The sequence below is a fragment of the Copadichromis virginalis genome, linkage group LG11, assembly GCF_057382275.1.
Source record: "Copadichromis virginalis isolate Kocher_CV1m ecotype Utaka linkage group LG11, C_Virginalis_male_GT1.1, whole genome shotgun sequence".
NCBI lineage: Eukaryota > Metazoa > Chordata > Actinopteri > Cichliformes > Cichlidae > Copadichromis > Copadichromis virginalis.
This window is the reverse complement of record NC_140628.1, coordinates 39,902,147-39,927,945: the sequence shown is the minus strand read 5'-3', so window position 1 is coordinate 39,927,945 and position 25,799 is coordinate 39,902,147. Positions and strand designations below refer to the sequence as shown.

The following is a 25,799-nucleotide window of genomic DNA, read 5'->3' as shown; positions in this document are numbered from 1 at the left end:
GCTTCGGGTGTTTGCTGTTACCGCTGCACAGCCGTCCATCTTCTCCTGCCTGTCCCAGCAGGGACGGACCTGTTAGATCTCTATCAGAGGCGTGGGCGGCGTGCACGTCCTCGCATGATTCACGAACAGCAGTGAGAACGAAGAACGTTGTTTACTGACAGAGGACCATCGTCTTGGACGAATTGTTCACACGGCGACACAATCGTGCACGACGTGCAGGTGAGCCGTGAAACCAAAATAACGTATCTGACTAACGTGCGTCCTGGATGGTGCTCGAGTGAGGATTTGGGCGTGGCTACTACAAACCAGAAGGTTTTACTGGCTTTTAGTTCCCGATGAATAAAGAGTTTAATATGTTAGTGATCTGTCCTGAGTCATGGTTTCCTCCCGTCTCCTGCTGCCACACACTTCCAGTGAATTTCACCAGCTGATTGCAGCTAATAAAGATTTCAAACTCGTCTCGATTCTTTTCCAAGGTGCTGCAGATAAATCTGCTTCGTCCTCCAGGCAGCAAAAGCAGCTCTGGATCTGTGTGGGCTTCATTTATTGGACGCTCACGCCTCCCTCTCTCCGTCTACATGTATGAACATGTGTTCGCCCACGAGCGTATTTCAGAGCTGTGTTTAATCACGGGCCAAATGCTCTTGGCCCTGTGAGTGGAGGCGGATTTGGGGGAGGGTTATTCTAATGCGAGGCATGTGGAGGTCATCAGCGCTCCAGTGACAGGCTGATTGAAGCGAGGTCCAGCTCTAGTTACACGGACCTCCAACTGTATTTACTCGGAGCGTGAGTGGCTCTTTCCTGTTGGCTCTATGGACCGTAGATGTTTGATGTTAAAGAATGAAGGGCCTCATGCTTTCTAGTTCAAACTGGTGTCACACATGCAGGAGGTTCTCCTCGCTGATGAGGACATTATAGAGCTGACGCTCTGCAGGCGCGCTGAGGACAGTTTGTGCCCTCCGAGCAGCGTTTAGGAGAACGCTGCATCGTGGACAGCTGCATGAAGCTGGAGCGTTTCTAACATGAATCTGTGTCCGAACAACAATCCCGCATTCAAAGCCTCAGCTGTGGAGGTCAAAGAGGAGCTGAGACTGGACTCGTGTTGAGCGAGCCCCCCCTCTCGCCGCGGCTGTCTGGAGAGGCTGAAACTAAGAAATGCCATCTGACCACAGAGGTCTCGTGCCAGCCCACATGAGCTGACGGCTCAGTTCAAACCCTGAATCCAGCAGCCAAGTCCCCCCTCTTCGATGGTCCGCCCCACATACGAGTGAACTGTTTACCTGCTTTAACCTGCTCACTGTCGCTGTGCGTCTGCAGGACGCTCTGGAACCCACGCCCACCCCAACCTCTTCTTTCCAGCCTCCGTCTGACTCAATGTGCTGCTCGTTTCTCCAGGTGTTGCTGCTGAGCCCGTTCTCATCCTCTGGACGTCCAATGGAAACACCTCCAAGCATCAGCCTCGCATCCCTGTGGATGAGCGGGGTTACTGCTGTGATGGGGCAAAAGCTCAGCCTGGTACTTGAAAGTGAAATCCTGGACTGAGCAAATCGATCTGAGCAGTGGCTGAACTTTTGATTTATGCCAACCTCCAAAAGCCGACTCTGCGATGTCAGCGTGTCCCTGCGTGTCCTGAGGAGGAGGCGTCTGACAAAAACAGCTCTGTATTAATCACATCATAAATGTGCATCTCACACAGCGTTAATAGCTCCAAATCTATAGAGGTCAAAGACTTTGTGACTCCTGTGGAGTTTCCTGATGTCACGGACATCAGACACTCATCAGCCGTCTTTTAGCGATGAATGAAAAAGGAGAAAGGAGAGGCCCGACAGCTACATGCGTGCAGGTAAAGTGAGACTGGACGTCACGCTTGCTCTGGAGCTCTGGAGCTGAATTATTGGTGGTTATCCACGTGAAGTGACCACTGAAGTTCGGCCATCTTTCATTCATATATGAGCTTCAATCCTGAAGATCGCTGCACAGAGTGTCACTGCTAGGAGTCTTTCTCTGCACCACAGTCACTGGGCTTGCCCCCTTTCTCTGCTGTTGTTGTTGCTCCTGCGATGCCTCTGCAGGGAGCGGTCCAGCGTCTAAATGGAGCGTAACATTACATGCACTGAGCAGAAAGAGCTGAAGACAAGAAAATAATGAGGCTCAAATGTCCGTCAGTTAATGTCTAACATGAAGCCTGCCACCAACACTGAACCTAAATCGCCTCCTGGCTCCAGCAGCCATCGCGCTCGCCAGGAGCAGAGGTGGACTCGGGACTGTTTCGGGTCTCAGACAGGGATTACCTGTCCAGCTGGAAGCAGTCTGGCTGCTCGGAATACTTGGCTGAGTTTCCCAGCACTACTAACATCGTTAAGCGAGGGTCTAACAGCAACCATCATCAACAACAACGCATGGTTAAAAATTCACAAACACAATTTAATGATCACTGTTTGTTTTCAGCTGCCAGGATGCACGAAGAGGCAAAGACCGAGCAGCAATTAGGACTGACCCTGGAGGAGATTAGCGACCTCCACAGATCCACATCTTGAGAGCACATGTCTGAACAGAGACGACTGTCTCACTTCAGCCTTAAGATTCTCCTGCTCTGATGATCCAGCTCATCAGATCTGAGAGTCTGTGTTCAGGTGACATGTTTGCCAGCTTGAAGGCCTGTGGTACATAGCTGATCATTAGAGATAGGTTGATCATATTTAAGATCGAAGCATTAATTAATGGCAGGACTTCTTTGAGCAGTTTTGTAGGAATGGGGTCTAAAAGACACGTTGATGGTTTGGAGGAAGTAATTATTGAAGTTAACTCAGAAAGATCAATTAGAGAAAAAGAGTCTAACTTAACATCAATGGTACTAAGAGTAGCTGTAGATAATATTACATCTGTGGGATGATTACTGGTAATTTTTTCTCTAATGATTAAAATTTTATTTGTGAAGTTCATGAAGTCATTACTAGTTAACGTTAAAGGGATGGTTGGCTCAACAGAGCTCTGACTGTTTGTCAGCCTGGCTACAGAGCTGAAGAGAAACCTGGGGTTGTTCTTATTTACTTCAATCAGTGATGAATAGTAAGATGTTCTGGCTCTGTGGAGGGCTTTCTTATAAAGCAGCAAACTATTTCTCCAGGCTAAATGATGATCCTCTAGATTTGTGACACGCCATTTCCTCTCCAGATTACGAGTCATCTGCTTTAGGCTACGTGTTTGAGAATTATACCACGGAGTCAGGTACTTCTGATTAGAGACCTTAGTTTTCACAGGAGCTACAGTATCCAGAGTCGTATGTAGTGAGGAGGTGAAATTATTAACAAGATGATCGACCTCTGTTGGAACAGCGTTCAGATAGCTGCTCTGCTCTGTGTTGGTACAGGGCACTGAAGATGATAACAGTGGGTGGATTATATTCTTAAACTACAGCGCTTTCAGAGCAGCACCAACTGCAGGCCAACATGGCGGAGGTGGAAGGAGAAATTACCAGAGGAAATGATGCTGAGGAGCACCAGAACAGCACCAAGGGAGCCAGTGGGGAAACAGGAAGCAGTGACTGAAGTTTCAAAGTAAGAGCCAAGGGATGGACCAGTAGTAAATCAAACAGTGATGTTCTTACAGAAGAATAAAAATGAAAAATGGCTAGAATGAGTCACTAATCCTTGGGTGGTCAATACCTGAGCAGCCCTCCAAAGTAAAAGTGCAACCAAGAAAATTATCAGTGGACTCAATGATGTCAGACACGTGAAGCTGGTGGGAAGAAATCCTTGCAGACGCCGTCAGAGCAGGAGAACAGCTGGAGCATAGACAGGATGTCCACATACTTTTGGCTGTTCAATGATCTGATGTGGTTTTTTTAAGCACGTCTCCATCAGGGAACATTTGCACCAACCAGCAGGTGGGTGGGCTGAGAAGAAGACGTGAAAGTTTACGTGAAGAAGACATAAACTTTCAAAAAGAAAAACGTGCACAGTCTGAGTCACTGCAGTTTTAATGTTTAGAGTGAAGAATGCACAGCTTGAAGCTCTGCTGCATGATGTAAAGTCTCTGTCAAACACACAGGGCGCCCGTGGGGGGATGATGCACTTCCCTCCCTGATTGAAGAAGTGTTTGAAAGCCAGATGTTTGTGCTCTGGATAATCTAAACCCAGGAATTTGTTATTCTGATGTATAGAAACCAAAGTTTGGAGCAACTCTGACAGAAAGCAGCCTCAGCTCTGCTTTCAGCAGCTGATGGGAGTTTAAACCTTCAGCACCAGCAGACGAATCTTTATGCGTCTACTCTGTGAGGTTCGAGGAAAAGCACTGATGATGGAAAACTGCACCGGCTCATCTCAGTTTTTAAACCCACTCTTTGAATAGAACAATGAAACACCGAGGCAGCTAAAAGATGGATGTGACAGATTTGTTCAGGACTTTGGAGACCTGTGAAACGATCCAGATGTTTCAGCCACTCAGCAGCTCGTTAACACACTTACAGGCACAATCGAGAAAAATATGGACTTCCAAGAAATCGTTGCAGTTTTTCTCTGAACTCATGTGGTGAGAAAAATTACTTCAGGCAGGTCCGACCAAGAAACGTCTTCAAAACTATGCGAGTGTGCGAGCCTTCGAGTCCACCGTTCATCATTTTGTGCTTGTTCTAACTCTGATAGAGGAGGCTAAACTGGTCAGGCTAAACTGGTCAGGCTAAACTGGTCAGACAGGCGACACTCTGAGACATTTAAAAAAGTCAAAGTTTGGTTGGAAAGCAAAGAGTCTTTTTTCTGTTCCAAGGAACAATTTTCAGTGTGACACAACATCTTTTTCTTTTAACAATCTGAAATGCAAATCCCTGCCCGCTCATCTTATCTCTACCACTGACGTTTACATCAGTTATTAGAGGTTTAGATTCCCGGGTCGCACAGATCTGTCATATCTGGTTTCAGTCCTTGTTCAGGTTCTTCACTCAGCATGGAAACCTGTCAGCGTGTTTGTTCACGCAGGGAAAGCCGGCGTTTCCATGGCTACAAACTCCAGGGGCTGGTTATTCTGACCAATGAGAGCAAATCCAGCCCTTCTGTTGCTTTTCACTGGAAATGCAGATCTGAGATCTGTGCCAATTTCTCTTACCAGTCCGTCAAACTGGATCCAACCAGTTAACTTCAGGATGTTTTTAAAGTACAAACTCAGATGCACCAGTTTGCTAAATCAGATTTTAATTATAAGGGAAAATTTCACCACTTCAAAAAGAGCCGAGGAGAAAAACGCGCCATGCATTTGTTATTCATTCGCCTCGTCAGCTCATGTCAGCTCTCTGCTTTTACTAAAGTGGCTCTGACTCACAAACAGTGTTGGTCAAGTTAATTGAAAAAAGTAATCAGTAACTAATTATTGATTACTTCCGCAAAAAGTAATCCCGTTACTTTACTGATTACTTATTTTCAAAAGTAATTAGTTACTTAGTTACTTTTTAAAAACACGATTTACAACCTGAATAGGTGATAAAGTGATAGATCTTTCAGCCCAATTCTACTTTTTCTACATAATCATACAAAATGTAATCAAATGGAAAAGTCTCTTTTTAAAACTTGTTTTATTCGTTTTAATCTTTTAACTTTATGCATCAAGCAAACATTAAATTATCTGCAACATTCTCTGACTGGAAGAAATTAGTTTAACATTTAAACCTATTTTCTGCACATTCCAGCACATAAAATAAAATATTTTTTGTGTTTACACTCAGTCTTTCAAATAGATGCAAGTAAAACACAGTCCACCATCCCTGGACTCGCACCAGTTTGCATACAGGGAGAACCGGTCAACCGAGGATGCGATCGCCACAGTGCTGCACACATTACTGAAGCACTTGGAACACAGGAACACCTATGCACGGCTCCTCTTTGTAGACTACAGCTCGGCTTTTAATACCATCCGGCCATACAAACTCCGTCCCAAACTCCACCAAGTGGGACTTAACTCCTCTCTGTGCAACTGGACTGTGGACTTCCTCACTAACCGTAGACAGAGTGTCAGAGTGGGTAAGAACACCTCTTCCACCCTTGTGGTCAACACCGGTGCCCCTCAGGGGTGTGTCCTGAGCCCTCTGCTATACACTCTCTTCACCCATGACTGTATTTCCTCCTGCGCGTCCAATCTCATTGTTAAGTTTGCAGATGACACCACAGTGCTCGGACTTATATCCAACAATGATGAGACAAACTATAGGACAGAGGTGCAACAACTAGAGTCATGGTGCCACGACAATAACTTGGTCTTAAACACCAAAAAGACCAAGGAGATCATTGTAGATTTCCGGAAGAGGGGTCATAACAACCATCTGCCTCTCTTCATCGGCAGTGAGGCGGTGGAGAGGGTGAGCAGTTTTAAATTCTTGGGGGTAACTGTGACCAAGGACCTGTCCTGGGGCAACCATATCACCTCAGTTGTACGGAAGGCCCAACAGCGCCTCTACTACCTGAGGAGACTGCGGAGCGCACACATTCCCAGATCTCTGATGTTGAACTTCTACAACTGTGCCATCAGCAGCGTTCTGACGTATGGATTTCTAGTGTGGTTCCCCAGCTGCACCAAGGCCGATCAGCAAGCACTCCAGCGGGTGGTGAAAGAAGCTGGCAGAATTATTGGAACAAGTCTGCCAGAGATCAGTAATATCTTCCCCACTCGCTGTCTGAGGAGGGTGCACAGTATCCTGCGGGACCAACATCACCCTGCGCACCACCTTTTCCATCTGCTGCCCTCAGGGAGAAGGTACAGGTCTATACAGGCCAGAACATCCAGACTGGCCAACAGCCTGTATCCACAGGCTGTGAGGCTCCTGAACTCTCTGCCCCCCTCTCACGGACAATAACCATATCCAACTTCTTAATAGCAATGAACTGGTCTGCATTGGTGCATCATATCTTTATTCTCTTCCCCCTCCTGCCCCCCCCCCTTTCTTAAATAGATAACTATCATATCTGATATCATATCTCACAGTACAATAATATTGAATGGGTTGCATTGTTGTATTTTGTCATGTTTCTCAGGTCTTTGTCTGAATTTCTACGAACATTATTGCTAAGGATTGTCTTATTGCATTGGAGTCACACTGGGTTAAATATGTACACTTGGGTTTTAAGGGGTATTTATTATTTTCTTCTTTTTTTTGGGTTGTATGGAAGCCCCAAACGCAATTTCATTGTTCTTGACAATGACAATAAATAAATACTACTACTAAAATAAATAAAGTCAAAGACTCAGCGGTCCTGTTGCTCTATTTTCACCTGTAAAGCAGGAGTGGGGTAGGCGGAGGTTTACCCTGGTGCAGGTGTGCCGCGGTCAGTGGAAGAATCCGCGAGTTTCTCTGTGAGTTTCCCATTACGTCGTAGCTACTCGCTGCTTGTTGGAAGTTTAGGGGTTTTTTCGCTGTAAAAAGAAGTTTTCTTCCCACGCACAGCGGACACTAATGTTTTTGTCACTTTTTATGGAATCAAACTCAAAGTAAGGTCAGTACTTCCACGCTTTAAACGCTGCACGCTCATACTCTCTCTGCACTCGATATATGATCCATTGTTGATCTGCACACAGCTGTTGTCACGAACGTCGCACTCGCTTACGTCACTGTCGTGAGACATTCTCGCAAAAAATCACGGTTTTAGTAACGCAGTAACGCAGCGTTCCTACGGGAAAGTAACGGTAATCTAATTACTGTTTTTGCAATAGTAATCCCTTACTTTACTCGTTAGTCAAAAAAAGTAATCGGATTACAGTAACACGTTACTGCCCATCTCTGCTCACAAATGACCTTTCTCCGGCTCTTCCTGCAGCCTCTCAGTCCTTCGTGTCTGAATCTTAAACTCTGAACTGAAGGAAACCCGACTGTTTCACCTCATCCGAGCCTTTTCTTCTGTTCTGAAAGCTGGCGAGGCCTGGCTATTCCTAGTGGGCTCATCACCTTGCAGGTGGCCCAGAGACTTGACCACCTACTCTACCCTGACCAGCTGACATCTGCGACGAGGTGTGGTCAGATTTAAAACTGAATATTCAGAGCCCAAACGCCTGGGATTCGTTTTATGCATGTTTCTCCTCTTATTTGAGAGTTTGGAGATGTGAAAATAAAAATATGCACAGCTGTAACAGTGATACAAACACAAAGAAAGCATTGTAAGCACACGTTAGCTAACCAGCAGACTGGTGTTACCCACAGAGTTATAATCATAAAAAAAATCCCCCCCTCGTGTCTGGCAGCTCTGACGAGGCGTCTCGCATTAGCTTAATTTACTGAAAGTGCCTCTAAAGCTGAACGAATGTTAATGGAGCCCGAAAAGAGGGCAGTGAGGGTCCAAAGAGGAGAACTCCATAAAACTAAAATCCCTCAGCATGTTTTTGTTCAGAGTTAGGAAACCAACCAAAGCTCTGTTACTTAAAAATATTTGTGGTTTCGCAGAATTCTCACCGGGGCTAAAATCTGATATCGGTAGTCGCCACTGAAAACAAACAACATAAATTACGGAGTATTGTTAATGCACCGAGGACATAAACTGGTTCAAACATCAGGTCGGTGCAGCCAGAGACAGCAGCAGGAGTCTGGGCTGATTCAGTCTCTGTGCTGAAGGTGGTTCAAAACCAGGAAGTGATTATGTTAGTAACAGGAAACTGACATGAACCTAATGACAGGACAGGGGAAGTGAAACTAAATACATTGAACAAAGAACACAAGACTCCTTCAAAATAAAACAGGAAACATGGAGAAAAAATACAATAATCAACAAAATAAAACTAAAATGTCTTGGTACTGGGTCGCACCGTGACATTTTTCTTCCTGTGCAATCGACTGGAAGGCAGACAATGGAGCACTACAGCAATACAGCTTTTGAAGAGCGGAGATGTGGACGTTACTTTTATTTTTATTGCACAACAGGACAAGAGTGTGACAGTAAAATTGGACAGAAGCTGCTAACACAGCTTTGGTCTTTGCAAGTGTCTGCACAGACAGCATGCTAACGCTAAGCTAGCCAAGAACCCAGACTGGTGTTAGAGCTGAGCGCACGCCGACCCGAGCCCGCAGCCTGAGCGACGAGCACGCAGCCTGAGCGACGAGCCCGCAGCCTGAGCGACGAGCACGCAGCCTCCGTTTCTACCTGTTCGTGTTTGTAGAGTCGTCTGCTGGTTTTCAACTTTGCTTTGTGCGTTTTAAGTTCAGACGTAAACACTAAGACAAAGATGTGAATCAGGCGGCTGGTGTGGATATTGATGCAGTGCCATAGCAGCGGATTTCAGGGCGAATGGTTAGTATTTAAAATGCATGTGTTTGTCCCAGGCAGTAAAAACATGAAAGTGCTGAAGTATCATTTGATTTTTGTGTTTTACTCGAACGCAGGCATTTCACCAGAAATTACATTTCTGTTGCAGGGGAGGACTGCAAGACCGTCCACAGAACCACGCGGGCCTGGTTCTAATCTAAGACCACATGAACACTGACATGTTGCTTTTTATGTTTTCCTTTTGAACACTGGAGCAGCTTTTTCAGCACTTTTTAATGTGAGAAAACCACTTTTGACTTGTTTGTTTGCATTTTCTCTCACAATGTTCCCAATGTGAGAGAAAATCAAACAGCAAACTCGAAGGGCTCAGAACTAAAACCGATAGTTATCTGCAGGAAACTCCTCATTATGGATTTGTTGCAGTAACATCCTGGAGAAAGCCGGAGCTAAAGCTAATTATGTAATTACTTCCTGTCACAACTTAAACTAAGCAGCAACAGATGAAAACCACAGAGGATCAGAGACGACCCAACATCAGCTTCAGCCACCAATAAAACTCCACAATCAGCTCCCAAACCAACAAACGTCACCGCAGCAGTGGAGGAGGTGAATCCCTCTGAGGCGAGATTAAAGCACCAAAGAAGAAGAACAAAGATTCGAGCATCTGTGATGAAATGTTAATTAAACACTGAAGGTTTCACAGCTTATTTCAGGTGTCAGTGTATGTGTGCAGTGAATCAGCTGCGAGGTGCAAGGAGAAACCAAACAGATGTCACATGTTTACGAACACTCATGGCCAAGGATAGAAGTGACGAGACTATGGCCTGTATTTGTATAGCGCTATAGTATCAGGAGGCAGCCTGGGATCAAACCACCGACCTTCTGACGAGTGGCTGCCCCGCTCTGCCACCTGAGCCACAGCCAGAAATTAGAAAATATATTCAGTTTTTTAAATTTTTACAGTTCGGTAACTGACTTTTCTTCTTCTTTATTAAACGTTTAAGCAGGATTTTAAACATAAATCACTACCTGGCAGAGAGTCGGCGCTTGGCTCAAGGACACTTCAGCTGGATGACGGGTGGTCAGGAGACTCTGATGATCCTGGATCGCAAAAACAAACAAAGAAGAGTCAGCATCAGCAACCAGCAGCTTCACCCGTAGCGCTGCCTCGACATGCCAAACGCTCACTCGCAGGAGGAACTCTGGGTTTATCTAATTAACCTCGTTTTGCTTAGACATCTGTTCAATGAGGCGCTGCAGCTGCACGCAGAGCTGTGTCTACAACACATTTCCATCATGCAGTTAACAGCTTGACTTCAGATTTGGTTTCCGCTTTGGTCAAAGGGCCATCTAACGTGTAACTTCAGACAAAGCTGTGAGGTCAGCTGATCTCGTTTCCAGATGTCATTAGCTGATGAATTTCGTCGGATTCAGTTTGAAAGATTTTTGCTGGATGTTACATCAAAGCTGCTTTCCCCTGCGTACAGTTGCTGCACAGCTGCAAACCACCTTTTATGCTGTGTCAGACTGATGTTGCTCTGTTCTGGGATTAAAGCTGCCCCGTTTGAAGTGCAGGTATTCCCTCATGTTCTGTCAAAGGAAACCATTGCTAATTTACATGTGTGGGAAGCTACAAATGTTCAGATTGTAAGGCAAACAAATCAAAAACAAAACAGCGTTTGGTTTCCTCGTCTTGATGTGGTCGACTCTGAGGTTTATTTGAAGTGCCAGTACCCTTTCCTCTGTCATTTTAAAGTACAGACAGTGTCACATGTCTGTTGTTCTAGTAACAGCACAGTCACAGAAACTGTAGAGCAGCTGAAGTCCGTTACACTTAGGGTTAGGGCAGAGTGGTTTACCAAAAGGACTTCACAGGTGTTCCTGTGGTTTGCAGCAGGGGCGCTAATGAAACATTAGCAGAGAAGACGTAGCAGCTGGACCTCTGGATCCTGTTTCAAATCACAACAACAGTTGCTTTATATTGTGAGGTTGACCCAACAATCATATGACCCCCTATGAGCAAGCATTTTGGCGACAGTGGGAAGGAAAAACTCCCTTTTAACAGGAAGAAACCTCCGACAGAATCAGGTTCGGGGAGGGGCGGGGCCATAACATGGCTGCTGTGAAGTCACTGTGCTAACAGACCATCGAAGAAGGCGGAGCTCCGGTTTTGCAGAGTAAAAATCGGAACACTAATCAGCAGGAACCTGTTTTTGTGTGACGCTCCCAGCTTGAGAATTAAGCTACACAGCAAAATCTCCAGTGTTAAATTAACACTAGAGTGTCTATATGGGTCCACTCCTCTGAGTGTTAAATACAACACTGTTGAGTGTTAAATTTACATTTTTGACAGTGTTATATGTTTAAAAGTAACCCAGTCAGTTTTGAAGATTAACAAAGGCTAACACTGAGCAGTGCTGATCTTCTAACACTGGAAAATAACTCAAGGTGTTAGAAATATTCCCGTGTGATGTTCCAGCTCACATCCGATGCTGGTATATGACAAGAAGTCATGAAAAGCACACTAGGTCCACTTTGTCTCTTTGGTGGACCTTCATGTTAAACATGACTGTTTCCAACACTGAGCTCAGTGCTTGCATTCTGCTTTCATGGCACAGAAGCCACACCCACCTCAAGCCCTCTGTTTTTCAGGGGCAGCCAATCAGAAGAAAGGTGAGAACAGCTGTAGCCCAGTGTGAGATAAAGAAGGCTCATTTTGGACAGCTAATCATGCAAAGCTGCTGAGTCCTAGAATCAAAGTACAGATTATGGCGCACTGACGAGATTTCCATTCATGTGAGGATGAATCCATCAGACGGGGCACTGCATAACCACTTTTCAGTTTTTGCTTCACCTTCCAAAGCTGCTGCTGATCCATCAGTCTCACATGTGTACACAGAAAATACACAAAACCAAAGGAGCTTCCTGCTGCGAGGCCAGCGTCCTGCCCGAGAGCAGATAAACAGGAAAAAATAAATCAGATGTGAGCGGAGGAGTGGCGTGTCTGCAGGGACGTCTCCGCTTCCCCCAAACACACTCAACATGTACACGAAAGCCTCCATCGCACCTGCTCGGCTCATCTGCTCTCAGGCGACTGCCGGGACGACGAGGTCTTTCCTAATTTGGCATCTCGATGTATGCTCCAGGACAAACTGTCATCGGTGCCTCTCGAACTGTCGCTGAGTTTGTACCTGGAGCTTTTTTTAGATTCTAATTATTTAACACATGTAAGTGGCACAAAAAGGTCCCAAGAAGGCAGGAGGGTTATTAAAGCAGCAGAAAATTAAAGAACACAACATGTCTGTATGTCCGTGCCATCAGCTGATGCTCTGTGAATATAACACAGGCCAGATGCAAAAACTGAGCCAGCGAGAGTCACATCCTCCCATCATAACAGAGCAGAGCCCGATGCACAAGTTTCAGCTCAGAACATCAGCAGATGTTAAAAAGACTCCAAAGGTCCATGTCCTCCAGTAAGAAACTCGCTCACGGTTTCTGTTCATGCGCCAAAACTAAAGCATTATGAGACCCTGGCGGCGGCGGCTGCTGGGTTCATGTTTCCCAGAATAAAACAATGAAAGTTGGACAGATTCAACTATGGTGAAAACTCCCACTTCATAATCCCTCCAAGTGGGATGATTACACGTACAAGTATGATTGTGTTTCTTTAGTGAGACAGTGAATGTGCCTCACACCGTGTCACATGATGCAGTGGGAGGCATTCGTGAATCATGACCAGCTGACAAAGTGATTTAGTTTCGAGAACACTCAGGAGCTCAGTTCAGACCCGGGCCCAGCCCGCTCCCCGTACAGGTCTCGTTTTACTATCAAACACATGCATCAATGTAAATATCACCATATCACGTTAAATTTTATAATTATATTAAATTCAAAATAGAGTATTTAAAAGTAGAATGGGAGGCAGAGCCTTCGGTTTTCAGGCCCCTCTTCTGTGGAACCAGCTTCCAGTTTGGATTCAGGTGACAGACACCATCTCCACAGCCTCCACTTTCTACTGCTAGTGACCACACAGGTCGTCCGACGGGAGGAAAGCTGTCCTTAAACCCAAGCTGTTCAGCTCAGATTGGATTGTTCTGCAGAGGCTACGTCACTGTTTGTGGAGGAATTTCTGAATTTGTGCTGCTTATCACAGCCCACCGAGACGAGAGCAGACACACACACACACACACACACACACACACACACACACACACACACACACACACACACACACACACAGGAGGAGGGGTCTGATTCTAATCTCATGATCTGATTGGTCCCTGCCTTCACAAACTTTCCCTGCTAATGACTTTACCTCAAGAATATTTCAAGGATAAAAGATCTGATGTCTCAACAGGACCTGGAAAAACTAGTCCATGCATTCATCTTTAGTAGGCTTGATTACTGTAACAGCATCTTTACAGGTCTACCTAAAAAATCAGTCAGACAACTACAGCTCATTCAGAACTCTGCTGCTCGAGTCCTCACTAAGACCAAAAAAGTGGACCACATCAGTCCAGCTCTGAGGTCTTTACACTGGCTGCCTGTCCGTCAGAGGATAGACTTTAAAGTTCTGATGCTGGCCTATAAAGCTCTGAATGGTTTAGGACCAAAATACATCAGTGACCTCCTGACCCAGTATGAACCATCCAGATCCCTCAGGTCATCTGGATCCGGTCTTTTATCAGTTCCCAGAGTCAGAACCAGACACGGAGAAGCTGCATTCAGCTTTTATGCTCCTTATATCTGGAACAAACTCCCAGAAAGCCTCAGATCAGCTGAAACACTCAGTTTATTTAAATCCAGGTTGAAGACTCACCTGTTCTCAGCTGCATTTGAATAAAGCACCAAATCCACACTTTAAGCTTAAATTTCAAAACTTACATTTAACTACTGATTTTATCTACTGTTCTGATTTTATCTGTTCTGATTTTATCTGTTCTGATTTTATCTGTTCTGATTTTATCTGTTTTGATTTTATATACTGTTGTTTGTTTGTTTGTTAATTAGTTAGTTTATTTGCTTGTTTTAATCAATTTTAAATCATGCTTTTTATTTGTTCTTGTTTCTAATGTCTCTGTAAAGCACTTTGAATCACCTTGTTGTTGAATTGTGCTATACAAATAAACTTGCCTTGCCTTGCCTAGAAATGTAAACTCTGACCAAAAAAGGCCCAACAGTCTATACACACACACACACACACACACACACACACACACACACACACACACACACACACACACACACACACACACACACACACACACACACTCGTATGGCTCACAGGAGGGGATCTAAGCTATAAAATGAGCAGGTCATACATGGCTGCAGTCGACAGTGTGGGCGTGTCCATCGTTGTGGGTGTGGTGTGTCAGATCAGTGTCATAAACTGATTTTAATAAGCTGACGAGTGGAATACAGTGGAAACCCCCACCCTCAGTTTTCAGAATAAAAGCTTTCTTAAACGTCACTCAGAGGCCACGCCCCTATTAATGCAAATTTGCATGCTTGCATAAATAAAATCTTTCAGAAGAGGCTGAGAGCATCGAGAAAATGCTGGAGAGCGGTGCTGATTCTGGAATGTTCTCCTGGAGCTGAGGGGACCTCACTGACGCACTGCAGACACATTTTAGGCTCTTATATGATGAAACTGCAGAGCTTTTTAGGCGCCATCCAAAGACTGAAATGGAAACCAGAGGAGCTGCAGATGGAGAGGATGGGGGCTCACAGTATGGAAGTTCAACAGTGACAAAAACACGACACAAACCTGCAGAGAAACTAATCTTTGTTTTACAGATGTCAGCTTTTATCAGCGTCATTTGTCCTGTTTTAAATATTAGTCTACAGATACGAACACATTAACCACACAGCACAGCTTCAACTCGAAGCTTTTACATTCACAGCTCAGCAGTTAGAGCTCTGAGATCCCACAGCGTCCATGAATGTCTGCATCTTCGCGAGGGCCTGCAGAGCCTCGGCACGCGGCGAGACTCGCACGGCCATCCTCAGCCTCATCCTTAAAAACAGTTTGACTTCCTCTCCAACACATTTGTTTGATTATTATTTGATTATCTGAACTTTGTCTGTTTCTGGTGTTTTTCAGTGGACATTAAGCTCGATGTTACTCAAAGGCAGTGACTTGTGTTTGTCTCCTACCCCAGATTAATCCTCAGATTAATGCTGGGATGGATTTCATGACTCCTGGCTGAGAGGAGGACCCACTAACTTTCATCAATAAATTAAAAACCAAACAAACTTAAGTGCGATCTTGGTGGTGTAGGCAATATTCAAATGAGCTCACGTCAGGGGACCCAAATGAAGGTAACTGAAATAACACCTCACAGAATGATAAGAAATGTTTTCATTTTATATTTTGTGTCTGTCTGTAACAGACGGTCACATCTTAACATGTTTAAATATTTTAACTGATGTGTTTTGTGTCCTTTTAAATAATAAAAATCTCATAAAACTTGTGCAAATGTTGTTTTCTCAGAAATCTGTTTTTAGCGTCTTCATCCCAAAGATAAGTTCAGGATGTTTGAAACAGAGGAATCGATCAGAAATAAGGTTGTGTTTAAAAACAAAATCTATTTCCTGATTCAAATCGATTTTGGTCTGAATAAAGTGATCTCGATTCATTAAATCCTGGATTTAAATATAAATGTAATTAATCAGAAACTCCAGAATCAGCTCAACCAGGAGATGAGAGCAGAAACACAGAGCGTGGATCGTCCACAGCCGTCGGGGCTGAAACACAATGATTGCTCAGCTGTGATCGAACCTCTGTGACTCTGCTTCACTTCAGCAGCATCAGGTTGCTTCAGTCTTTGATCGACTGCAGAAGAGTTTGAAGCTTCTCTGCTATAAAAAGCCAGAACAGGAGAACCTGCTTCATGTTTTATCCTCAGTTACTTTGACACAAAGACGTCTGCGGTGATGCTCACATCTCTGATGGAGCCTCACAGCATCAGCTTTGTCTTATACATGGATACGTGCTGATAAACGATCAGAGTTTTTCACACTCGATGATAGAAATCGGTGAGGACACCCAGCCCTAATCAGAAAGTATTGATCGTCCATGCATTCTGGCTCTGACTCCACCCGAGCCTCCAGCAAACTTTTCTCATGCAGTAAAAGCTAACAGCTGAAAAGTTGACTCTGAGTTTGATTGTGATAAAAACTAAACTGATGTCCTTGCCAAACAGTTTCTGCTTGAAATGAAAAAGCACTTTAGATTTTGGACGTTAGAGCATTTGAGACATTTCAGAGTCAGCAGTATTCAGATGAAGCCACAGTCACACTGCAGCACCGCAGGCTGAGGCTAACAAAGACTCTACAAACCACAAAACCCAACCAGCAATAAAAAACTGCACCTCATCGCGTCTCAGTGATGAACCACAAAGTAAAACATCTGAACGACTGTCTCTGACTAAAAATCAAACAATCATCACAAAAACTGCTGCAGGAAAAAAAACTTTGCACATTCTGTGCATTAAAAAGCCTCCATAGACTCATTTACCTCACAGATGAAATGCAAACAAAGCACTTTAAATGCATCAGCTCCTGTTAGTCTTTGCATGAATAATAATCAGCAATAGGAATGAATCATTTCCCACACTTGTCGTCCTTTACAGGAAACATTCATAGCTAAGCGTCACCTTTCTACTGTCTGACACAACATTCATGTTCAAACTGAAATAAATGAATTCACAGGTTAAAACTGAGGAGTTTCTGAACCAATGAAAACTGCACAGAGAAGCTGCATGAACATCAGCCTCTGAATCAATCACTATCTGCTCCTTTCCCCCAGATAAATCGCTGCAGCCATCCTACCCATGCACAGGCTGCGAGTCACTTACAGATGTGCCGCTCTGCGTCCGTGCCCTCCACACATACAGCACACGAGTGGTTAGCCATATAGGGAGCTGTAACTTTTTCTGTAGGAAACGCCTTGCTGCTGTCTCCACTCCTCCCACCAGCCTGCAGTGGGGGAGAAGTGATTGCTCATGTGAGTGTAATTTATAGCTAAAGACACCAGATTGGTCTGTGGAGTTTACATGTTGTTCTGCAGGAAACCTGCTTCCTGTTTTCTTCCTTGAGCTCTTACATGGCCTACATACTTGGTTGCTTCTCTGTGTTGCTTCAGAGGACACACCGGTGGGCTCTTCAGAGGGTGCTGATATAACATGTGTACATATGTTCAGAACCACACCAAGCATACTGTGTGCTTACAGCTTTGACTCCATGGTTGATCAGCGCACCTCATTCCCTCAGCTCATTATGTGCTTCTCTAGGAAAGTCCCGCCTTCTTCAGAGGAACAGACCCTGCATGCTGTACAGGCCCCGCCTTTTCCTTGGAGCTCCCATGACAGGAAACTAGTTTCTGGTGCTAATAACCTTCACCGCACCACCTCGAGAATGAGACGACTCCCAACATCTGCTCGAGAAACAAAAAGACTTACTGAAGAAGTGGAGCGCACTTGTTCACTGGGGAAGGTTTTTCTTCCCTGCAAGAAAAAAATCCAAGAAGAGAAATCTCATCAGTGAAGCAGCTTAAAGTGAAACATCTGCCTCCATCGCAGCCGCTCCGAGGCCCAAAGGCAGAATGTTTCAGCTTGTACACATCTGGATGTGCATTAAGGCTGATCAATGACATTTAAAAAATAAAATCGTATCAGAAACGTGAGCTCGGACTTCCTGGAGCCCCGAAAGAGAGGCTGACACTGAGTTTTATATTTGGCATTGTGGTATTTTGACTGGTGTTTTCTTATTTCTCGTTCGGATCTTCATGGATGATTTTACTTATGTTTACATTCTCAGATCCTCTTACATGTAGTCTAGCCTGTGTGTTACGGGTTTCGGGTGTTTGTGGACACAAAAGCAGGCACAGGACAGAGAAAACCAGCCGTTTATTAGGCTGATAGCAAAAAACTAAATCAAGGTGAACTGGAGAAACTAAAGCTATGACATGAACACAGCCTGAACAGGAACATGAAGAAAACCTGAGACATGAAGAGCCGAGACTCACGGGACATGTAGCGAGACAAACACAGCTGACACAAATGAGCCTGAACGCCACAGAGGAAGTAAACACACTGAACATGGAACATCAGACTCTTCAAAATCAAACAGGAACAACAAGAGACGAAGACATGACGAGCTTGACAAATGTCGAACGAGGAACAGCAGACGTGACAGACGGGGAGACACAGAACACAAGGAGAGACGCAGATAAGAGGGACGAGGACACGGGCACAGAGGACAAGACAGACTTATACAGGAAACAAGGACACATAGAAGAGACATAACTAGACGCAATAAAATAATAACACAATCATTAAACAAAATAAACTGGAAATACTGGGTGACAGATCCGGGCCTGACACTGTGATTGTGTTCCTGGTGTCCTGTTGTTGTTTGTATGTTAGACGACGCCGTCTGTTTCTTCCTGTTCTTTAGTCTCTCGTGCTCGGTGATTCGTGTCTGCTCTCTGCTCATCAGCCTCCCGAGTATTTAGAGTTGATGTCTTCTTTAGTCTTAGTCAGCGTATCTGTGTCCTCCACAGATACGCTCTTTTTGGGCTGTTTCATGTTTTCCTCACACTGTACGTTCTCCCTGTTTGCACTCTGGGTCCTCATCACGCTCCACCATCTGCTTTGTCTCCAGACTTTGACACGTGGACGCTCTGTTACAGTGACCTCACAGCAGCCATGTTGTTGGTCACATCAGCCTTTAAAACCCACACAGACTAACGTGTGAATCACGCTGCGCACACACTGACCTCATGCAGCTGTGACATCAACAACATCAGACCATCAGACCGTCCTGCTAAACCCTGAAGACCAAAAATTAAATTAATTTTCTAAATTGAAGGAAGCGCAGGGTTGGTTCCAGCACTGCTGCTTGAACGTTCATCTTCTGCTCGTTAGCAGCCTCACATTATTTAATTTGGTGTCTATGTAACAGTTTGTAGTACTGAAACACACAAAACAGTAACTACATGCACAGATTATTAATATGAAAACACCCATACGGAAAAGAAACAGTGAAAACTTATATGATTACTCATGAAAGTGGCCACTTTCTCATTACTTTCATATATTGTTTTAGGAAGTATCTAAAACATACAAGTTTCATTATATAATTTTTCAAGGGATCATATCTGTTTTCACTCTTATATGCTTTTCATACAAGTTTCACACAAGACAGATACAAACTTTATAAGATTCATACAAATCTTTTCCATGTGGGTGTGCAGCATAAAAATACTTTCAAAGCCAGAAATTTATGTTGCTCTGTGCTGCTGTTATCATGCTGAACTGTCATGATGGATGCTTTGTGAGAGAGCGCTGCTGGCTGCAGTCAGCTCCGTGTCTGCTTCACTAAAAGTATCCAAACATGCCTCAGCACGGCTGCATTAATGACCTCGCTTATAGAAAGACCAGACCCTGAATCACACAGGAGGAACAAGCAGCCCACACATCCCAGCATTCAGACACACCGAGGAGCCAGTAACCACAATACTGATACAGTGTGTGTGTGTGTGTGTGCGTGTGTGCTGTGTGTGCGTGTGTGTGCACGTGTGTGTGCGCGTGTGTGTGCGCGCGTGTGTGTGTGTGTGTGTGTGTGTGTGTGTGTGTGTGTGTGCGCGTGTGTGTGCGCGTGTGTGCGCGCTGTGTGTGTGTGTGTGTGTGCACGTGTGTGTGCGCGTGTGTGTGTGTGTGTGTGCACGTGTGTGTGCGTGCTGTGTGTGTGTGTGTGTGTGTGTGTGTGCACGTGTGTGTGCGCGCTGTGTGTGTGTGTGTGTGTGTGTGTGTGCACGTGTGTGTGCGCGTGTGTGTGCGCGTGTGTGTGTGTGTGCTGTGTGTGTGTGCGCTGTGTGTGTGTGCGCTGTGTGTGTGTGCGTGTGTGTGTGTGCGTGTGTGTGCTGTGTGTGTTTGTTTGTACCGAGGGGAGATGTTCCTTTAAAGTTGTTCGAGGCATTTCCTGCTGCGATGGCAGCTCAGATATTCCTCTTACTCTCAGTTTGGGACCAGACTTCCTGTGATCCAAACAGTTCTATATGTCACAGATCTTTGTTGGTGTTATTCAACAGCACCAACAGCAAACGCCACCTCCACGTGCTTTATACTGTGAGGTGAAGACCCTACAAGAACCCCACGGTTGAATGATTTCCTGCTGCTGGTCTTTTATTCTTCGGTGCTCCTTCCTGCACTCCTCGATGGCTGAAGGACTGAGATATTATTACACTTCCACAGCTTCTTTGTAGAACTGTTCTTTTTTTTTTAACTCTTTATTTTGTACTTTTTCCTTTGTATTACATACAGACAAGACAATAATAATAATAACACAACAACAAACACACACAAAAAAAAAAAAAAAAAAAAAAAAAAAAAACCACGAGAGGTCCCGCCCTATAAGGCTGACTGAGACTTATAAATTATCCATTTTGTCCACTGTTTTCGGTGTTTGTCAGATTTCAGTCTCAGAGTGTAAGTCATTTTTTCCATTGTATATATGTCCTCGATTACGTCCATCCAGTCTTCCAGTTTTAAAGGATCGCTTTTCAGCCAATTCTTTGTTATCACCTTTTTGCTTGACAACAACATAATCTTAAACAAATACCAGTCCTCCTTTTTTACATTTTCCCATATTCCAAAATACATTACTCGTGCCTCACACAGTACTTCATACCCCAGCACCTTCGTCATTGTTGCCGCGATTCTTTCCCAATATAATTTAATATATTTACACTTCCAAAACACATGTGAGTGATTGGCGTTCCAGTCTCCACATAATCTCCAGCATTGTTGGGGTGTTTTCAACTGCTTGCTTTTGATATACGGAGTAATAAAAAACCTAATCACATTTTTCCAGCCATATTCTCTCCATCGTCTAGAGCTAGTGGAGTTATGCTGTGTGAGACATAAGGATCGCCAATCATCCTCTGACAACTCAATTTGTAGTTCCGATTCCCACTTTTGTTTAATATATAATGTTTCATTCCTATTCGAATTTTGTAAGCCATCATATAATTTCGACAGAATTCCTGATGGAAGATTTTTATATGCACCTGTTATTGTTCCTATTATACGATTTCTTTCTCTCGAGAGCTTCTTTCTAATTTCTGTATTGTAAAAGTGTCTTAATTGAAAGTACCTAAATAAATCTGATTTATCCAATCCGAATTGTTTCTGTAGATTCTCAAAAGATTTAAATGTTGTCCCATCTATTAATGTACACATTGCTGTAATTCCTTTATTGACCCATCTTAAAAATGTGCTATCCCATTGTCCACTTTGGAATTTTCGAGAGTATGCAGGCCAAATCAGCAATTTACAATCTTCTGTAATTCTATATTTCTTCATTATTGTCCACCAGAGTTTAATAGTAAATTCAGTGATGAGATTTTTGTTCGTGGGCTGGGTAGTTTCTTCTCCCAATCTTGCTTGTGGATGACATGATAGGCAATAATTTAACTCTATATGCTTCCATTTTGAAGTATATTCTGATGAACACCAGTAAACAGTATATCTCAGCTGGGCTGCATAGAAATATTCCTTGAAATTCGGGAGGGCAAGTCCTCCTTTTTCTTTTCCTGATTGGAGTATTTTAAATCTTATTCTTGGCTTTGTCCCTTTCCAAATAAATCTACTAACTAATTTATCCCATTTACCAAACTGTGCATCTGTTATTTGGACTGGTAATGAGGTGAATAGGTACAATAACCGGGGAAGCACATTCATTTTTATTACCTCTATTCTTGAGCTAAGGTCCTTGACAAGCGGAGCCCATTTAATCAGATCTTTTTGGATTGTGTTACTAAACTTCACATAGTTTGCCTCGTATAAAGTACTTGTATCACTAGTTAAATAGACACCTAAGTATTTGATCTTATTTGAATCCCATTTTAGTTTAAGTTCATTTTGTAATAATTCTTTGGGGAAATAATTCAGACAGAGTACTTGAGTCTTTACGATGTTTAGTTTATATCCTGCGTTTTTACCAAAATATTTTAATGCTTTAAACAGCCAAGGAAAGGTCGTATCAGGATCCTGTAGATATATAATTATATCATCTGCAAAAAGACCTATTCGTTGTTCAAGTTTAGAAACAAAAACCCCTTTTAAGTCTGTACTTTGCCGTATATACTGAGCCAAAGGCTCAATATACAAAGCAAAAAGAGCTGGACTCAAGCAGCAACCTTGCCTAGTTCCTCTAAAGAGCTCAAAGCTGTCTGTCAAGTCCCCATTTATTTTAACTCTAGCCATTGGCCTATGATACAGGGATTGTATACACTTGATGAAGATACTGTCAAAGCCCATTCTCTTCAAAACAGCAAAAAGAAATATCCAAGAAACTCTGTCAAAAGCCTTTTCAGCATCTAAACTCACTAAGGCTGTTGGGATTTTTTCTCTATTAACTTCATTAATTATATGCAATGTGCGTCGTATATTGTCTTGTGTCTGTCGCCCCTTAATGAACCCTGTCTGGTCTTCATCCACCAGGTCAGGAAGGAACAGCTCTAGGCGTCTTGTGATTATAGATGTAAATAGTTTATAATCAACATTTAAGATGGAGATTGGGCGATAAGAATCACAGTTTTCCTTGTTTTTACCTTCTTTCGGTAAGACTGAGATGATGGCCTCTTTCCAGGAAGGTGGAATTTTAGCGTGTTTTATTGTCCAATTAAAAGAATCTATCAAAATAGGGGCCAAAACCTCTTTGAAAGTCTTATACCACTCATTGGGGTACCCATCACTCCCTGGACTTTTATTCGTCTTCAATCTCCTTATTGCCTTATCCAGTTCTTCCTTTGTAATTGGTTTGGTTAATAGTTCATTTTGAGTTGTCCCTATTGAAGGGAGGTCTAACTGATCCAAAAACTTTGTAGAACTGTTCTATTAGCAGCGGTATGAGAAACACCTCACTGTGTCCAAACTGTTGTGACGATGCTGACTGCAGCGCGTGGAAAGGTGGGAGAGCTGCGCCGTGCTGCCAAACGCAAATTACACATGAAAAAAAGACGTCTTTTGTCTATAGTGCCCCCAATTAATCTCATTTTCTAAAGCAGGATAATTAACCACGTCTGCTGTGTGTCCACTTTAATATCCGCTTGTAAAAGCTCTGGGGACATTTTACAGATGTTGAAAATTATTTAAGCTGCAGGGTGTTTGTGTGTCAGGGAATATCAGCAGCCTGTGTGAAACACGGCGCTCCTCCTTCTGGGTCACAGACAAAGAGAATCCACCCGGTCCTGGTGTTGGCCCGGGTCACGTGTGACGGAGCCTCTTACCAGTCTGCTGCTGGTCCCAGCAGTGACTGTACTGTGGCCATAATGACGTTAAAGCAAAGACGATCGTCCTCACTGACACAGGAATTCAATAACACTTTGATAAGACGAAGGAAGATGACATCAGAGGGTCACAGCCTCAGGAGCAAACACAAAATGACGAGTGACGTCACTGTGAGCCACGGTGCTATGCTGCAATAGGTGTAGGCTGCCGGGGATTCCCATGATGCACTGGGTGTTTCTTCTTCACTCACTGTGTGTTAACAGACCTCTGCACTGAATCATACCTGTTATTAACCTGTTTCTCTTCCACAGCATGTCTTTGTCCTGTCTTAACCCCCTGATCCATAGTTGGTCGCAGCAGATGGCCCCGCCCCTCCCTGAGCCTGCCGGAGGTTACTTCCTGTTAAAAGGGAGTTTTTCCTTCCCACTGTCACCCAGTGCTGTTGACAGGGGATTGTGTGATGAGGTTTTCTCCTGAAAATTGTAGAGTAGCATAAAAATCACCTTGACGACAGTCTTGTTGTGAGTTGATGCCATCTGATAACCTTGAATGGAACTTTTCTTGTCGCCGACGTCCTGCTCAGGAGACACGTGCGTGAGGCGAGAAGGAAAGAGGTTACCATGGTATGGTGTGCGTTCTACCTGACTGTGACTTGTCTCCTGTCTTCAGTGTTGTTGATGCTCGTCCGTCCCGCCTGCTCCTGACTGAACGCAGAGCAGAAGAGTCATCACAATATTTTTCTGGATGATACATTTTAACAGCCAACATCAGTTTACAGTCAGAGGTGCATCGTCCCATTGAAGCACACAGACTCGATGATTTGAATTATTGTCTGCTAACACTTTAGTGACTGAGAACCATGACAGGCTTTTAAAATGCAGCTCTATGATGTCCCCCCAACAATCCTAGCTCGGCCACGCTTATTGAAGAGAACACAAGTGTGGTTTAGAAGCTGATCAGATTTATCAGACTTGGTTAATAAAAGCTGACTCTGCGGCTACGTCCACACGTACACGGGTATTTTTGAAAACGCAGATTTTCCGTTTTCGTTTAAAAAAATAATCCCGTCCACACGTAAACGCAGAAATGAAGGAAAACGCTGCTATGAACATGCCAAAGCAGCAGGTGGCGCTAGATTCCTAACCGTGTAGAAATGTTGGCCAATCAGAAGTCTAGAAGCCTCGGTGGGAAATAGTAAACAAAGCTGGAGCATAGAAGCAGAACCGAGTCGTCTGTGTGGAGGGACAGTAACTGTGTGTATATGTGAGCATGTAAACACTGCAGAGAGTAGAATTAACAGTATTGTAGAAATTCATTTCACCGAAACAATAACGTGGCGCACAGTGTGACGTCAAAAAAGGCGCACACCTTTGACGCTGCGTTTTTTTCCGTTTTTCTCGTCCACACGTAAACGCAAAAACTGAGTTTTCAAAAATCTCCACCCTGGCCGGAGTTTTTAAAAATCTCCGTTTTCAGTGACCGAGAACGCCGTTTACGTGTGGACAGAAGGTGCAAACGCATAGAAAAATCTGCGTTTTCAAGAATACCCGGGTACGTGTGGACGTAGCCTGAGAATCACAACATTTAATTAAATACAGACAATTCTGAACAAAGCACAGTTTGCCTGCTGAAGAAGTGTACGTAGGACTATAACGTAGAATTAAAAGTCAAAATGCCTTAAATAAATTCTGTAGAGTGAAGTTAAATAACTACGGTCACATGAAAGTTTCTCAGGGCTGTGTGTAGTGCTGAGAAACCGTTCTTTAGCCACACAGCGCACCTGACCGACAGCCTGTCAGCGATCAGGTGTCAGTGCAGTCAGACGACACGCAAAATAACACAGATGAGTTTGTCTGATATTCTTGATGCGTCTCAGAAAATATTAAAGATAAATATAAATCAAGTTGGCGCTCAGCCCAGCAGCTAGATTTATATTTAAAAGACACAAATCTAATCTGGACATTTACAAAAAACGAAACAGCCTGCCTAAACCAACAAACGAACACTTCCAGGACGTTCGCTCTTATCTGAAGCAAAGAATTCCAGCAGTATCTTCCCTCTGAAGACAGATTAATGAGAGGATGATGTATCCATACACCAGATATTTGGCTGAAATGCTGCTCAGTAAATCACTGACTCCACGTTGAACTCGGTCATCTACTTTTACAGACCAGTTTCTGATCATCTCGGTCTTTGATGGCAAAGCTGTGTGAGCTTAGCAGCTGCAGGGCACCGACATGTTCATCGGCCTGGATCTCCCTGAGCTGTC

The 25,799-nt window shown here is 44.0% G+C and overlaps 1 protein-coding gene across 1 annotated transcript in view; it reads right to left on the bottom strand.

Moving 5' to 3' along the window:
• Positions 1 to 17,132, bottom strand: part of col6a4a (collagen, type VI, alpha 4a) — a 65,376-nt gene extending 48,244 nt beyond the window's left edge. The window contains 2 exon segments of the mRNA XM_085472501.1: positions 10,263 to 10,334; positions 17,093 to 17,132. The gene's annotated coding sequence lies outside the window, so the exon portion shown is untranslated.
• Positions 17,133 to 25,799: the final 8,667 nt, after the last annotated feature.